This window comes from Notolepis coatsorum, assembly GCF_963971535.1.
Source record: "Notolepis coatsorum genome assembly, chromosome: 3".
Lineage (NCBI taxonomy): Eukaryota > Metazoa > Chordata > Actinopteri > Aulopiformes > Paralepididae > Notolepis > Notolepis coatsorum.
In genome coordinates this window covers 152,673,411-152,690,021 of record NC_140167.1, presented here as the reverse complement: position 1 = coordinate 152,690,021, position 16,611 = coordinate 152,673,411, and the positions used below count along the sequence as shown (strand labels likewise).

Sequence of the window (16,611 nt, the reverse complement as noted above, 5' to 3'; positions counted from 1 at the left end):
AGCCTCCATCAATAAATTATCCTACAAGTCGGAGGCTTGTGTCAACATTTTAACAGTGTATTAAAGATTTAACAATCTAAAACAAGCATCAGCAAATTATCCTGCTTCACAACTGGGCCTGTATCAAATTCCACTATAAAACATTTAGCAAATAATATAAACATTATCCTATTTAAATCAATGGTGTCATTAAAGCTATAACAAGTATCAACATCTGACATTTCAACATCAATGCATCCTATACAAGCATCTTAATTCAAGCTACATAAAACAAAACATCATTATTCCAACCTTACAAGTGTACATGTCACACAAATTTAAAAAACTGGAAATACCCCATCAACTCTAATTATTATACATGTAAGCATGTTTCATTTCAACATAACATTATAGTGGTTAGTCCTAAATGTTCCTTTCTTCATACACGTGTGATAAATTGATTTTACTGCAAGCAACATGTAACTCTAGTGTAGAGCATTTTTCCAAATTCAGCCTATAACTACTCTCAAACTACCGTTAACTGTGTATCATGTATGCAATAAAAGTTATGTTGTATTTTAACACGGGTGACTGAATTTGCAAATCTGGTATGTCATAAATGTATAGTTGTAGCAGTACTGACTATCTGATGAATTGAAAATGGGGGACCCTGATGTAAACAAGACAAAAGTCTTCCTTTGGCCTGCATCCCCTTAACAATTGTGTATCAATCCCTACTCAATCCCCCCTGGTTAAAAATATACCCCTGTGCATCAAAGACAATAATACAATCTACCCAGTTATAGCCGGATTGTGAACCCCAGATTTATCATAGGCAATGTATCCATTATTTCATTTCTCCTCAATAGGCTCACTGTATTGTTTGCAGCCTAAGTAAACCCTCAATGACTATCTCCCCTAACCTAACCACTATACATGTTACATCCCTTCCCCTGCTTACACAAAAATACAATGCACAATATACAAATATGTGACTCCGCCCAGCGTGCGAGCCTACAACTCGGCGATCCAGGTTCCTGACGAGAATGGAAAGTATTTTTATTTTTATTTTTTTTTTCATTTCCGTTTTTTTTTTTTTATATATATACTTACAGTTCGAGGGTTGAAGAACATATTTAGTATAACAGCGAACATATATAATAACTCTAATTGTGTTTAAATTGTGTTTAAAAATGGCTCCTTGAGACATACTATGATCGTCTCTCACGAAGCTCTGGGGGCTGTTCCCTCCGGCTGCCCTATTTTTGCATGTGAAAGGCTGCTGTTATGTGAGGTACGCCCCCACACTGTCTGGTGTTTATAATTCACAGCACCTCTGTAGCCCACAACACTTGTTTGCTGCTTAGATAACATCGACATGGCCGCACAAAGATTATCAGTTGCTCTTAATAGAGGAAGAGATGGAATGAGTATAGACTCCTCGGCGTTAATGAGTGACCACATCACGGACTACTTCGGTGACAACAACTTGAAGAGGAACTCCGAAAGATACACGCTTTCGACTGCAAGTGCCAGGCGCGCCGAAAGGAAAATTCAGAACGATCTGCCCTGTCTTGTTGAGCTAATTTACCAAAACCGATTGGACACCGCGTCGTTGACACCAAGAGAAAGGGACATGTGTCTGTTGTCCATTATTGGAACATGCCAAAATGTTTCAGAGAAGACGAAAAGTACAAAGAGTAAACGCTGTCCGTGTGGCTTCGAGGACAACATACAGATTTCACGACGTTGTTGTCTGTCGTCCAACGTTCTGTTTCATTTATGGGTAAGTGTCTTTATGCTTGTATATTGTATTGGACGTAGATGTATTGTATTGGACGTATATGTATGTTTAGCAATAGCAATAAATCGGTTTAAATAGGTGTTAAAGTCTAGAGATAGTCGTCAAATCCTATTCTACCCGGCGAGGGCGTCCATTTTGGATATTCTGGGTAGTGTAGTTTTTGTGCGGCCATTTTGTAATGCACATCGCTAGGATAGGGATTCTTAAAAACTACACCTGAATGTAAACAAGAGTGATTGATTGATTGATTGAAAAGTTTATTAACAGATTGCAGAATGGGTACAGTACAGTACAGCTCAATACATACAATTGTTAAGGGGATGCAGACCAGAGAAAGACTTTCATCTTGTTTACATCAGGGTCCCCCATTTTCAATTCATCATAACATAATATATGACATACATGACATACAGATACAGTGTGTACAATGTGTGTATTTCATTCGTTAATTCTCTTCCCTATTGTTAACATTTTTGTTTAGGATCAGCGATGCGCGACAGATGGCCTCACACCGCGGGAGATTTCGTGTTGTTGGTCAGAGATCCTTCCTTCGGTTGTGGAAAGCACTCCTTCCGCAGATAATGATCACACAACCCAGGACAGATCTGTGTTCTCAATGCTACTCCAACAATCACCAATTACAGCAAGCCGCGGGAAGGCCAGAGAAGTTGCAGGTGGAGAAACTCCAGGTGTGTACAGTCTACTTTCACTACTACACTACTACTATCTAATCTACGAATTCCAATCTGGCTTCAGAACATCCCACTCCACTGACACATGCCTTCTCTATTTGAATGACCACATCAAACAAGAGGTGGACGCAGGCAAATACTGCGGCATGGCCATATCGCCCAGCCCTAGCTTCAACACACATGACATTAGGATAACCTGAGGATAACTGAGCACTGCCACCTCATTAGCCGTGTGTGTGTGTGTGTGTGTATTGAGCCGTACTGTGTTGTACCCATTCTGCAATCTGTTAAATAACGTTTTCATTCATTCATGCTTTCATCCAGGTGCAGTTAAAACATCTGGCCCTTGTTGACAGAGAATGCGACATCTGGGAGGCTTCTTCAAAAGATTCCCACAAATAAAGAAATACCAGCACTTCAGCTTCGATGCCAACAGTCCTGGCATGGTGACGGCAAAATTACACTGTGACGATACAGAGCCATTCACGTTTCAGCTGTTGAAAGACCCAAAACGCTACCCAACCATCTCTGGTTTTCCTGTCCTCCCCCCACCTGGTCTAGACAACGACCGACAGGAATATCTTTATAAGGAGATAAGACAATACTGTTCTGATGACGCAAAAGACATTACATGCCCACTCCCAACGTCTAGAGCACCTCAGAACAAGAAGACTGTACGATGTTAGATACCATGGAGAAGACACATGGATGTAGAGCACACACACACACACACACACACACTGTACTAGCAGTCACTTTAACATGAACACACACACACACTCATGCTGCACACGCTCACAATGTAAGGTCACTTTAAAAAAATTAAACAAGAACAGGAGTGGTTCTTGTAGAGTAAAAGCTTTTGTAAAACTCTTGTACATATAAAAGCTTCATTTAAACTTGTGTAATTCAGCAGTTCAACAAGTTGAAAGTACTAAACTCCTTGGAGTGATGCTGGATTGCACTTGGACTCAGCATATTAATTATATTGTTTTAAAAATGGGAAGAGCAATTGGTATTTCCAGGAAATGTGCTTCTTTTGTTGCCCGTCCCCTTTTATGTCAGATAGTGCAAAGTTTAGTTTTATGTCATCTTGACTATTGCTCTGCGATGTGGTCATCTGCTGCCAGTGGTGACCTCAGGAAGCTCCAGGTGGTCCAGAACAGGGCAGCACGTTTGGTACTGGGCTGCTCACTAAGGTCTAATGTGAGCCGTATGCATGCCCGCCTCTCTTGGCTTAACGTTGAAAATAGATTGTCTTTTAATATACTTGTGCTGTTCAAGTTGGTCATGAGCAGTAAGACTCCTGTTTTTATACATAATCAGATTGTTTTTAGTAATACTGTGCACGAGCATTACACTAGAGGTTCCAGTAGTGGGCAGCTTGAATTGCCAGGTCCTAGAACCAGCGCTCTGGGGAGATCCTTTATTTTTAGAGCATTAACTCTGTGGAATGGCCTGCCTCGGAACCTCTGCTGCATTTACAGTAGATTCACTTTTAAAAAGAATCTTAAATTGTTTTTAAATTGTTTTTAACACTGTAAAGTAATTTTTTGTTTTTGTTTTACACTAATGTAATTTTTGCTATATTAATTGTTACAGTAGGTTCATTATGCATTGTGTGTACTGACTTTTAATAATTTAGTTTTTTGCAATAGTGATTGTTTTTGTGTTTTTTTGTGTGTGGACCCCAGGAAGACTAGCTGGTTGCTATCGCACCAGCTAATGGGGATCCCTAATAAAATCAAATCAAATCAAATATACCTGATATGTCTTATTCTTATTACTTGTATTATTGCATTTCACTGTATGCCCTGGTATGTATGCAATGAATTAAAAAAAAATGTCACTTTAAACTAAATGGAAAGGTCACTTTAAAGGAAAGAACCGATGTGGTTCTTGTATAGTTTAGATTATTGTAGTATAGCATAATGACAGAGTTGAAACTGTATTAGCATGTCTATTTTTATCATGCACATCTTATGCCTTCTTATTACCTGTTTATGTATTTTATTATTGCACAATCGATGCGGGCATGGCCACCGGCATTTCACGGTATGCCCTGGTATGTATGTGACAAATAAACCTCTTTAATCTTGAACTTTGTACACAGCTGTTTCTGCATTTAGACAGGCTTCACAGAGACTTGAAAAAGTTGGGACTTTTAGTCAAGCAGCCAATCCTATTATAATTATAGTGACCCTGTATAGCTCTATGGGTGCCAGGGTTAGGGGTTTCATTCACTGTAGCTCAACGGAGATCATGGCACTAAGACTGCCACGGTTAGGGGTTTCATTCACTGTAGCTCAACGGGTAGAGCATGGCACTAACACTGCCAGGGTTAGGGGTTTCATTCACTGTAGCTCAACGGAGATCATGGCACTAACACTGCCACGGTTAGGGGTTTCATTCACTGTAGCTCAACGGGTAGAGCATGGCACTAACACTGCCAGGGTTAGGGGTTTCATTCACTGTAGCTCAACGGAGATCATGGCACTAACACTGCCACGGTTAGGGGTTTCATTCACTGTAGCTCAACGGGTAGAGCATGGCACTAACACTGCCACGGTTAGGGGTTTCATTCACTGTAGCTCAACGGGTAGAGCATGGCACTAACACTGCCACGGTTAGGGGTTTCATTCACTGTAGCTCAACGGGTAGAGCATGGCACTAACACTGCCAGGGTTAGGGGTTTCATTCACTGTAGCTCAACGGAGATCATGGCACTAAGACTGCCACGGTTAGGGGTTTCATTCACTGTAGCTCAACGGGTAGAGCATGGCACTAACACTGCCAGGGTTAGGGGTTTCATTCACTGTAGCTCAACAGAGATCATGGCACTAAGACTGCCAGGGTTAGGGGTTTCATTCACTGTAGCTCAAAGGAGATCATGGCACTAACACTGCCACGGTTAGGGGTTTCATTCACTGTAGCTCAACGGGTAGAGCATGGCACTAAGACTGCCAGGGTTAGGGGTTTCATTCACTGTAGCTCAACGGGTAGAGCATGGCACTAACACTGCCACGGTTGGATCATTGGGTGGAGTGCCGACTTGTAATTGTGTAATGATAGATGTATAACTTGAACACTGTACATATCTGTTTTCAGGAAACACTGGGCTATACAAAGAATATGCTGTGATGTCACATGAATGTATAAATATATGGCCATGCATTTAATCTCTCTCTTTTTTATAAAATCATTATAGCCAACATGCAATATATCCCATTGATTGGTACAATGGGACAGACATTTGTTTTATACAGCTATAACCTGCATTCTTTCAAAATATATCATTAATCAATAAAACAGATATTGGAATACATAAATAAAGGTTTTCAATTCAATAACTGAAATATACATTATTCAGACTAGTAGTTATATTACTACTACAATAGAAAATGTTTGATTTTGTATCTGATCTGTCAGAATGGCTGTCACAGCACTTAATTATGTTAATACTATTCAGGGGAGAGGTGTGGCTGGGAGGTATTGTTTACGCCCAGCAGAATCCTGGCAAAAGGTGTCAAATCTTTAAGAGCTGTTTTCTCTGCTTAGGTCTTTGGGGAAAAAAGACTGCTACAAGATTTAAAATTAGCACATCACAATAATAACATTCTCAGATTTCAAAGTATGACACATCATTTGAAAGCTTACATTCTGTACTTTCACAATCTGGAAAAATCTGGAAAATGAAAAAATAGACATGTAGGCTATAGCACTGGTCGGGGTCACATATAACCATATTACATAATGCAGAATATTCTCTTACCCGTTATTCCTGTCCCCCGAGCGAACTACTCCGAATGCACTAGACCCAATCCATGTTGTACCGCGCATGCGCAGTGGCACCCGAAGCGGCTGTTATAACGTCGTTTGCGACAACCAAAATCTGCCACGACATTCATAACATGCCCCGATATTCATAATCTGCCACGACATTCATCACGTTATCTACCCCTTCCCCAACATCACTCTCAAAACTCGAAACGTAACGTCTGCCGCCCGCAAACGCCACAAAACAATGGCATGCAAGCTAACTAGCTTTAGCCAGCTCTAATGCGACGTTCAAGGCCCTCACGGGAGCCGCGCCTTTCAAGATCCGTTCATCCACGCAATTCGCTCAGTACCAACCAAAGCATAAACAACTCACACAAGCTTAAAATAACCAACCACTCTAACAGAAAATAATTTTTAAAACATTTACACCGACCAACGCCGCACATATAGTTCAACACGAATCCTTTCTCCTACCTACTCCGCCTCACTCCATAGCACCGCGAACGTTACATACTCCCCACAACACCATGACGTCACCAAGCAGCGAATCCTTAACATCATACACTATCGCTACCGCATCAATAATAACCCTCAAAACGGCCACAATTTCGCCAGCCTGCGTCTCAATCCGCCTCTTACTTGTAATCGCCGCCACAGTGTTTAATCAATCCTCTCATAACGCCATTGTAACGTCCCCAGTTTCACCGCGGACTTTTCCACAGAGCTAAGCTAGCTAGCCCCAGCCAACAGTAGGACTCGCCTCCGACCTATCGTCGTTGGTCATCAAAATATCATAACAAAATAACAATACGCTCCTACGTTTTGTCAATCATTCATAACCACAGCCATAGTCCCCCATACAATTCCTAACCATAGCCATAGTCCCCATACAACCATTAAGTACTTTATCAGTCATTTCGACTGAATTGTTTTTGTATCACAGCGAACGTAATCAATTAACAGGCCGGTTTCGCTCAAGATTAAAAATGATACTATGCCTAAGGACGGCAAATATATCTACATTTAATTATTGTGCTATAATTCTACCGTAGAACGTACAACGCACCCTGAACACGCCGGCACCCTACACTTCCATTAATTACTACGTTTTAATCCTGCAATCGCACAGACCATCCTGCGCTGATCATGCCAGGGTCTAACAATCTTTCACCATACTTGACTTGCATGTTCTGAAATAGCAACAGAGCCCTTAGCCCGACGCATTTATGCCCATACTGACCCACTCACGGTCCCCGTCCCGCCTATTCTGTGGCTACAAGCAGGGTCATAATGCACATTGGACACAGCTCTCTTTCCATTTCAGAACAATCAAATCTCCCCAACTTACCCGCGCCCTCTTCCTGAGAATAATCTTAGGGCAATTACATACTCAGAACGCGCTCCTGTCGTATACACCAGAATAACCGTGCTTCCTAGCAAGAAAAGCCTTTTACCTGCCGTCATGCGACGCCACCCCCGTTATAACATGACCAGATATCCTGTGCGGCACCAATATGCAATCACATTACTATAACATGAGGCCTTGTAATTACTCCAACTTCCCCGTACAGTTCATAAAGTATATTCCATACGAGTTAACCAACCCAACCCCCGTGGCCCGCTGGGCCGAGACCGGCCTCCTGTGTCTGAATGAACATACAAACACAAAAAGCCCACGTTTGCATGTTCACTGCACAACAAGCGCGATCGTCATACCTCCGGACATCCTAACCTAAGACACCGCACCCCCAACCCTGCATGCAGAAGCCATATTCACCGTGGGCCCCAAACAGTGGCGTACACAACCAACCTTCATCCTGTCCTTCTCTCTCCTCCATTCAGACAACAAGCCCCTCGTTTATAACTCCAAACGCAGCAACACCCCAGCTCTTTGCCCCGTGTCCCCAACACACAGCAAGGTCCAGATATGATACATATGACAAGACCCTACCGCACCTTTTCAGGGAGAGACACAAAGGATGGGAAGAACGGCACCATTTCTGTGGTAAATTCCCACAGACTTTCTACAATAATTTGAGGTTATTGTAGTACAACACAATGAGATTGACTATCTGGAAGGAGGAGGAAAGATTCATACTTGTAGAATCGTTGGTCTCCTCTTCTGACTTAGCAGATGAGGAATAAAACGTGCACGCCAGACAAACCAGAACTGTATTTCAACTCAACTGATTTATTTGAGTCAGGGCCAAGGGTGAATAAAAGGTTGACTTTTACATACAAAAGATGATCAGAGAACATTAACAGAGCTGTCTGTTGTACAGAAATATCACAATCAGGTTTGCATCTCCAACCTCAATAATGTACATAAAACAGTCGGTAACATAATCTGAACATACATTGACCATGCTGTAAGCCCTTTTTTGCATATAAGTAAGCCTGGTTTCTAAGCTAAGTTACATTCTAGTCTAACCAAACAATACGGGTTCCATCCAGCTTACTTACATCAAAAAGCAGTAGTTTCTCTGGTCGGGAGGAGTCGGTGGAGCCCCCAGACCCCCTGTGTTGGGTCCGGCCTGAGAGCTCCAGAATTACACTTTGTGGGCCCTTATATCCTATCATTTCTAGCCAAAATAGAATCCAGTTCACTATTACAGTTGATCCAATCATGCCTCTCCTGTGGGCGCCTTCTGTGAGCGGTGTCCGGTGGGCGCTGGCAGCCCCTCCCTCTGGGTTTCTCTGGGGGGAGGCCGGCTGCCCCCCCCCCCTTGATCTCCTGTGTGGATCTTGACTCAATACCCAGAGGGGGCCGCTAGTGGCCCCCGTCATTGTCTTCCTGATGGGTCTGTCCCAACAGGTCCCCAACAGGTTCGTGGGTGGGGGTTGGTGTCGTCTTCCCTCAGTGAACAGAAGGGGGGGTCTTGGCCCCCCTCCTTGGTGTGGTCAAATCTCCTCTTAAATGAATAATATATAACTTTAACATTCCTTCTATATGGCTATAGATGTCTAATATCATCCAAGTACAGTCAGTGCTTTCTTAGACTGATACCAGACATCATATGAGACCTTTTGATACTAAACAGTTGATTAATAGATTGTCCTGTCTTATAATGTCAGAGCCAGTATGATGTCTCTGGTTAGACCAGCTGTCCTCTGCGGTAATCTGGTCACAGTAGTTGTGACCTTTGTCTCTTTGTTCTGAGTACTGAGTACATTTGTTAGTGGGGGTTTATTGACTATTTCTGTAACACCAGTATCACTTAAAACACCCTTTACTGTTGAAAGGGTACCCCTGGCTTTTTGCATTATGGTTCTCTAATTTATTCACACATATTAATTATGAAATTCAAAGGCAATATTACCACACTACTTCTCCCAGCACTGCCAAATAATAAATCAACATCCTCCCGAGACCCAGGCGGAAAAAAGAGTTGTCACTTATATTTTTTGGGGATAAATTAAGTGTTTGGGTGCTAAACACATTTCAAAGATAAAAAAAATAAAAATAAATACTTGTAAATGTGCATTGTAGTGCACAACTGGACTTCATTGATCGGAAAACAATAAGAATCTTACATAGGAATCTTTTGGAATTATGTGCATCCACATTCATAGTATTTTCACTGGCCAAAAGGGTGTGTGACAAAGAAGAAAAGAAAACGTAAAATGTGATTATGGTATATTGACTTGAACAAGACTGTTAGATCAACCCTGAAAACTGAAAATATCTGTGTTTATAGTTAATTCAAAATAATGCTTTAATAAGTGAACTGTAGCATGCATTACATGGACTCTCAGAGTACATTCCGGAGGAACCTTCAGGCAAAACCTCTCTAATGATAAGGTTGTTTACACAGTTGTAGAGGCGCCATTTCAAACCCCCAGGAACCAAACACCTTCTAGACATGTGACGGTGGAAGCACAGCACAAGAGGCTGAAAGCGGAGATGCCTCTGTGAGACAAGACCAATGTGGTTGAATCTATACAATAATAGATTACCATTTTAGGAATGCCAAAGCTGGTTCCTTTCATAGAGTAATACAAAGTGTCAGTTTGGTAGATGGGGTTTGGTGCTGGCTCTTGTGGACTGAATGGTATTAACCTAAGAAGCAATGACTGTACTGGGTTAATGCTAGATCATTACACAAGCCCTATTAAGGGCATGTTAAAAGGTCTGAAGTCATCAGACCTCCTCGCTGTTGAAAACTGGAAGAAGACACCAACAAGGAAGTCAGGGGGGTCTGACCAGCCTCCCCCAGAAGGTCATCTAAGGAGAAACACCATGTGTGGAAGCAAGGAAACTATGGGGGGGAAGTCAGGGTATAAAACAATGTATTTGGTGAGAGAGAGGCCAGGCCAGCTCATGACCCGCCACAACCGTTCCCCAGGGGGTCTGAGTCCTGCACCTCCATCTCCACAGACCATGGTTCTACTTTGCCGCTATGTAAGTAAACTGTATAATAATCCCAGTTGGTGACTTAGAGGAAGATGTCTATTTTTGACCAGGTTTACCATGTGGCGGCAACAAGTACTCTTGGTCTATTTCATACATAACATGAATACTATTAATGTGCAAGACTGTCTTGATGTGAGAGCCACCGTGTCTGGGCTATTGTGATTAACCTCATCAAACCTTTTGTACAATCATGTATTATGCTGAAATACATTCCTGTATGTAACTATGCATTATTCACTCTTGGCCGCTCTGCAAATAAATTAGTTTGGACCATAGTTCCTTTTGCCTGGACTACACGTTTATTTCTCAGCTGACTAAGTCAGGTGAGGACCATGGTTCTATGTCGCTCTCCTTTTCCTCCATCCAGTTAGCAACCTCATTGTGCTGCAATTAACCGTAGATAATACACGACATGATTCTTCTGAATTGTCCCAGTAGCAGGCAGGCCCCTTTTCTGAAGAGCACAGTAGACAGTAGACAAGTGCTCCTCTGGGAACCGTATCAGTCAATCGCATGACTGAATTACCACATATTCCCATCTGTCATTCTTCCATGTTTGCTCTGATTAAAAACCTCAGATCCCTATGTGTTGGTTTTGGCCCATAGATGATGATGGTGCACTTCATCTGGCCCGGCGTCTTTATCAACTTCCTCTGGCCGTTCATCTTTATCAACTTCATCTGGCCCTTTGTCTTTATCAACTTCATCTGGCCCTTCATCTTTATCAACTTCATCTGGCCTTTCGTCTTTATCAACTTCATCTGGCCCTTTGTCTTTATCAACTTCATCTGGCCCTTCGTCTTTATCAACTTCATCTGGCCCTTCGTCTTTATCAACTTCATCTGACCCTTCGTCTTTATCAACTTCATCTGGCCCTTCGTCTTTATCAACTTCATCTGACCCTTCGTCTTTATCAACTTCATCTGACCCTTCGTCTTTATCAACTTCATCTGGCCCTTTGTCTTTATCAACTTCATCTGACCCTTCGTCTTTATCAACTTCATCTGACCCTTCGTCTTTATCAACTTCATCTGACCCTTCGTCTTTATCAACTTCATCTGACCCTTCGTCTTTATCAACTTCATCGTCTTTCGTCTTTATCAACTTCATCTGGCCCTTCGTCTTTATCAACTTCATCGTCGTTCGACTCTCACACTCTGACATATCTGTCTACTAAATAAATATGAAACAAAAATACAATAAGTCCTGATGTGCACTACAGTGTACGTTAATCAATTAATGTTTATCCTCTGAAAATAAATATGTTAATGTAGCGTGATCCAATCTGCGTTGTGTCTGGTGTGAGGTGGAAGTAGACTCCGACAACGGTACTCAATTGATGGTTGTTTTATTGGTGATCTCCTGTTATTGAACCAACACAGCACACACAAAACATGGCGTGAGCTACCATCATCACCGTGTAGTCCACCTCTGCTCTCGTTCATGACAAACTCAAAGAGAGCGCGCGCACATTCAAAACAGCGCGCCATCCAGTTACAACAATTGTTAGCTACTATTAAATACATGTAGCTCAGTACAAGTCAACTTCAGCAAAAACATATGAAATAATATGAAATGAAAGACAGTGTGTAAGCATTAATTAAACCGAAATACAAAAACAACGGTTCATACCTGTTATTGAACCAACACAGCACACACAAAACATAGCGTGAGCTACCATCATCACCGTGTAGTCCACCTGTGATTGCCAAACAGAATACTAGTTAGCACCCAACGGTACTGTGGCTGTTTTACACAGGGTGAATTAATGTCATCACACAACAGGGTATTTCAGTACCAAAACCAAAACATAAATCAATTTTACAAGTTATACATAGCAATTAAACCAGATATTAGATAACCGAAAGGTTGTACCTCTGCTCTCGTTCATGACAAACTCAAAGAGAGCGATCACTTCCGCCGGCGTGTCTCTCGTCGACAAACCGGCTAAACCATTTTGTACATTGGTTGAAAGTATTTACTATACAACAATTACTCAACTGGAAAGATGACCTATCCTCTCTAAACCCATTATAAAAGACCAAAAGGGATTTCGTTTGGAGAATCAATAACTCAATATGAGGAAATTAATATAAACTAGTAACCAAGGCACCCCTCCAAAAACACTAGAGTGAGCTCGGTCCACTTTGTTCCTTCAAAGTAAGAGTGTTTCCGTCTTGGCCTACTTATTTAAGATGAAAGATAACAGTTTCTGTCCATGATTCTAGCATAACAACTTCACTCTGCTACATACTCCCCTACTGTTTTATGCCAGATCATGGACAGTGTTCCCTTCAATCAACTCAACAGCGTAAGTATAAACCAAAGAAATAGAAAATAAAAAAAAATTACAATGAGTCAACGCGTCACATGTAACTCGGTGTATTCCCTTAATTCCAAACCTAGAAAATAGGTTGACCAGCTCAAAAGCTATCCGATGAAGGATCAGGAAAAATAAAGGGTAGCTAATCCCTCATCTAACCATAGACAAAAACATGCCATGTACATATTTATACCATGGAATACACCAAAATTACCAAATCATGTCTAATGCAATAGACAACCATAACTACCAGTATGACCCAAAGAAAATCACACAGCAAAATCAAAGAAAGAAAAGAAAAAAAATTATAATTAAAAAGAATCACTAAAAAGAAAACAAAAAAAAAATTGTCATCTTTTAAGATGACAGCAGAGCCCTGACTCTTTGTACAGCCATCGTCTGAATGAGCCTGTTAACTGGCCTGATGAGCCTCCCCAGCCTAGTGTAAACCCCTTGAGGTACCCCAACTACACTCGGTATGACAGTGACAATGGCCGATTCAGGTTCACTCACTGGTACAAGTAAGGATGAACTACAAGGGGCCTCCTCCGAAGCCATCATGTCTCCAGTGAATGATTCCACAGTTGTCGTGTCTGACAACTGATCACTATCCTGATAAACAATTACAGAGTATGACTCCTCTGATTCAACATCTGCATCTGGTCCCTCCATCCAAAAGTGGCGTGGTTTCTTCAGTTTACACTCCTGCTCCCCACCATTATGTGTCTCAAGTGTAATTCTATGATGTTGATCACTACCCATACTTCCCACCTGCTCCTCTGCCGGCTCTGATACACCCGTCCCTGTCACGGTATCTACTACCCCCTCCACACTGGACTCAGGAAGATGAGCAACCCACCTGATCAGAATCATCTGTCATTTCCTCACTCGGAACAGTGCCAGGAATAGACACCTCAATCTCTGGCTCGTCCCATGACGGCAGAGGCAGGAAATTGACGGGCATAATCAAGTTCCTATGAACAGTCTTAATCCTCCCTGTGACAGGATGACGGATACTGTATATGTTCAGCACACTGTTTTTACACACTACAGTATAGACGGCACTCTCCCAGCGGTCAGCTAGCTTTTTCTTGCCTCGCTCCCCCTTATTTGCCAGTAAGACCCGATCCCCCTTCTCTACCAAATGTCCCTTTAACTGTCTGTTATACACCTCAGCTTGCCTGGTCTGTTGCTTCTCAGCATGCTTTTGAGCAAGTGCCATTGCTTCCCTCAGATCTTTTCCCAGTGACTGGACATACTTATCCACATCCACCGTATCTCCATCCAAAAGGACACTCTCAAACATGACATCGACAGGTAATCTTGGAGTGCGGCCAAACATCAAAAAGAAGGGTGGGAGCCCTGTGGTCTCATGCACCGTGCAGTTATAAGCAAACGTCAATGTGTTCAACATCTGAGGCCATTTCACCTTGGAACGAGGTGGCAAAGCCCGGATCATATTACCTAAAGTGCGGTTTAGACGTTCTGCCTGTCCATTTCCCATAGGATGGTATGGCGTGGTATGGGATTTTTCAACCCCTGCCATCTGAAGCATTTCTGCTATGAGTGCACTCTCAAAATTAGCCCCTCTGTCGCTATGAATGCAGGCTGCAAAACCATAAACAGAAAAAAAATTATTCCAGAGCACTCTGGCCACCGTCTTTGCAGATTGATTGGGACACGGGTAAGCACATGCTAGTTTGGTAAAATGGTCAGTTATAAGAAGCACATCAATGGACTTATTATTGGCATCCTCAGCCGACCAAAAGTCAATACACACCAACTCCAGTGGTGCAGTGGTGACTATAGATACCAGCGGAGCCCTAGCCTCAGGCTCAGGTGCTTTGCTCAGTACACATCTCTTACAATGACTCACATATTCTTTGACATCCTTTTCCATGGAGTCCCAATAGAAACGTTGTCTAGTGAGCCACAATGTGCGCTGCTGGCCCTGGTGACCAGCCTCACCATGTACCCCTTTCAGCACCTGTCCTCTCAGAGCGCTCGGTACAACATATTGAAAGACCTTCTTCTTACTCACAACGTGTTTTGAAACACGGTACAACACTCCTAATTTGGTTGTGAGTTTTCCCCACTGTCTCAGTGTGCGGTTTGTTTCTTTTGACTCATGAACTCTCTCTCTTCGAGATGGGCGGCGGCCTCTATCTACAAAGAATTTGACTCTACCAATAACAGGGTCCTGGCACTGCTTGTCGTACAATTCCTCATGAGTGAGGACAGGCAATGGGCTCTGTCCCATGGACACCAACCTTTCTAACTGCTGCACATGAGAGACTGCTCTCATAGCTGCGCCATCCTCCCAACAGCGATGTGTGTGGAGTACAGCAGATACCTCTTCACCGGATATGCTCCCACTGTCACTACCCACCTCACCACTGGCCTTAAGGGAACTCTGAGTGGACAACCCTAGGCCCTTCCTCCTCACCTCTGGTTCCTCACAGGTAAGACGGAACATGTTCTGCACGTCATCCACCTCCAAACCCTTAGCCTCCCTCAACAAGACATCATACGAGGTCCTTGTCAGCCTGTGCATCACCCTAGGCTTAGTAAAAGGCTCCCTGCTCAGTGCATCAGCTACTGTATTTTTAGGCCCAGGAATGTACTGAATGTCAAAATCAAAAGGTGCCAGCTTAGCCACCCATCTCTGCTCGCATGCATCAAGTTTTGGCTTTGTGAGGATGTACTTAAGTGGATTATTATCTGTCCACACTGTAAATCTATGTCCTCGCAGCCAATGGCTAAACTTGTCGTGTATAGCCCATTTCATGGCGAGAAACTCAAGCCTATGAGCTGGATATTTAGACTGAGCATGATTCAAAGATTTACTAGCAAAAGCTATGGGCCTGGCTGTGCTACACCCTTCCTGCACTTGTGAAAGCACAGCTCCCAGTCCACTAGTGGATGCATCTACAGACAATAAAAATGGCTGAGAAAAGTCAGGGTGAGCCAACAGAGCTTGTCCCACCAATGCGGCTTTTAACGCCTCAAAGGCCTCCCTACACTCCACAGTCCAGTCTGCTGCACTAAGCCTACGAAGGGGGGCAGCTCTCTTCCCTTTTACTTTGCCTCTCCGTGGCTTTTTCACACCCGTGGTCAACTGAAACAGTGGTCTTGCAACTACAGAGCAGTTCTCAATGTAATGTTGATAATACACCACCATTCCTAAAAATGATCGGATCTTATTGGCAGACGGGGTGACCCCATCTGACTCCATAATATCGCTCTCCGTCACACCCACTATAGCCTGCACCTTATCGGGGTCTGTGGCTATCCCTTCCCGAGAAACAATGTGTCCCAAAAACTTCAGTGACTTTCTCAGAAACTGACACTTAGACAGAGACAACTTCAGGTTGTGTTCTCGTAAACGCTGAAATACCATCTCCAGCCTCTGCAAGCTCTCTTCTTCAGACTTGCCAAAGACCAGAAGGTCATCTAAATAACAGAGAAGACTCAGTGAGTTCTGATCACCAAAGATTGTGAGCATCATTCTCATGAACGTAGCTGGACTGTTACAAAGCCCCTGGGGCATACGGTTATATTCATGTAAACCGAGAGGAGAGGAGAATGCAGTGTATTTCTTATCATCCTCATGCAGTGG

The 16,611-nt window shown here is 42.8% G+C and overlaps 1 long non-coding RNA gene across 1 annotated transcript; it reads left to right on the top strand.

The window, feature by feature from the left end:
• The first annotated feature begins 1,326 nt into the window (after nt 1-1,326).
• LOC311224708 lies at nt 1,327-3,385 on the top strand. The gene is made up of 3 exons (XR_014619463.1): nt 1,327-1,765; nt 2,265-2,472; nt 2,800-3,385. It is a non-coding gene; the product is annotated as an uncharacterized lncRNA (long non-coding RNA).
• The last annotated feature ends 13,226 nt before the right edge of the window (nt 3,386-16,611 follow it).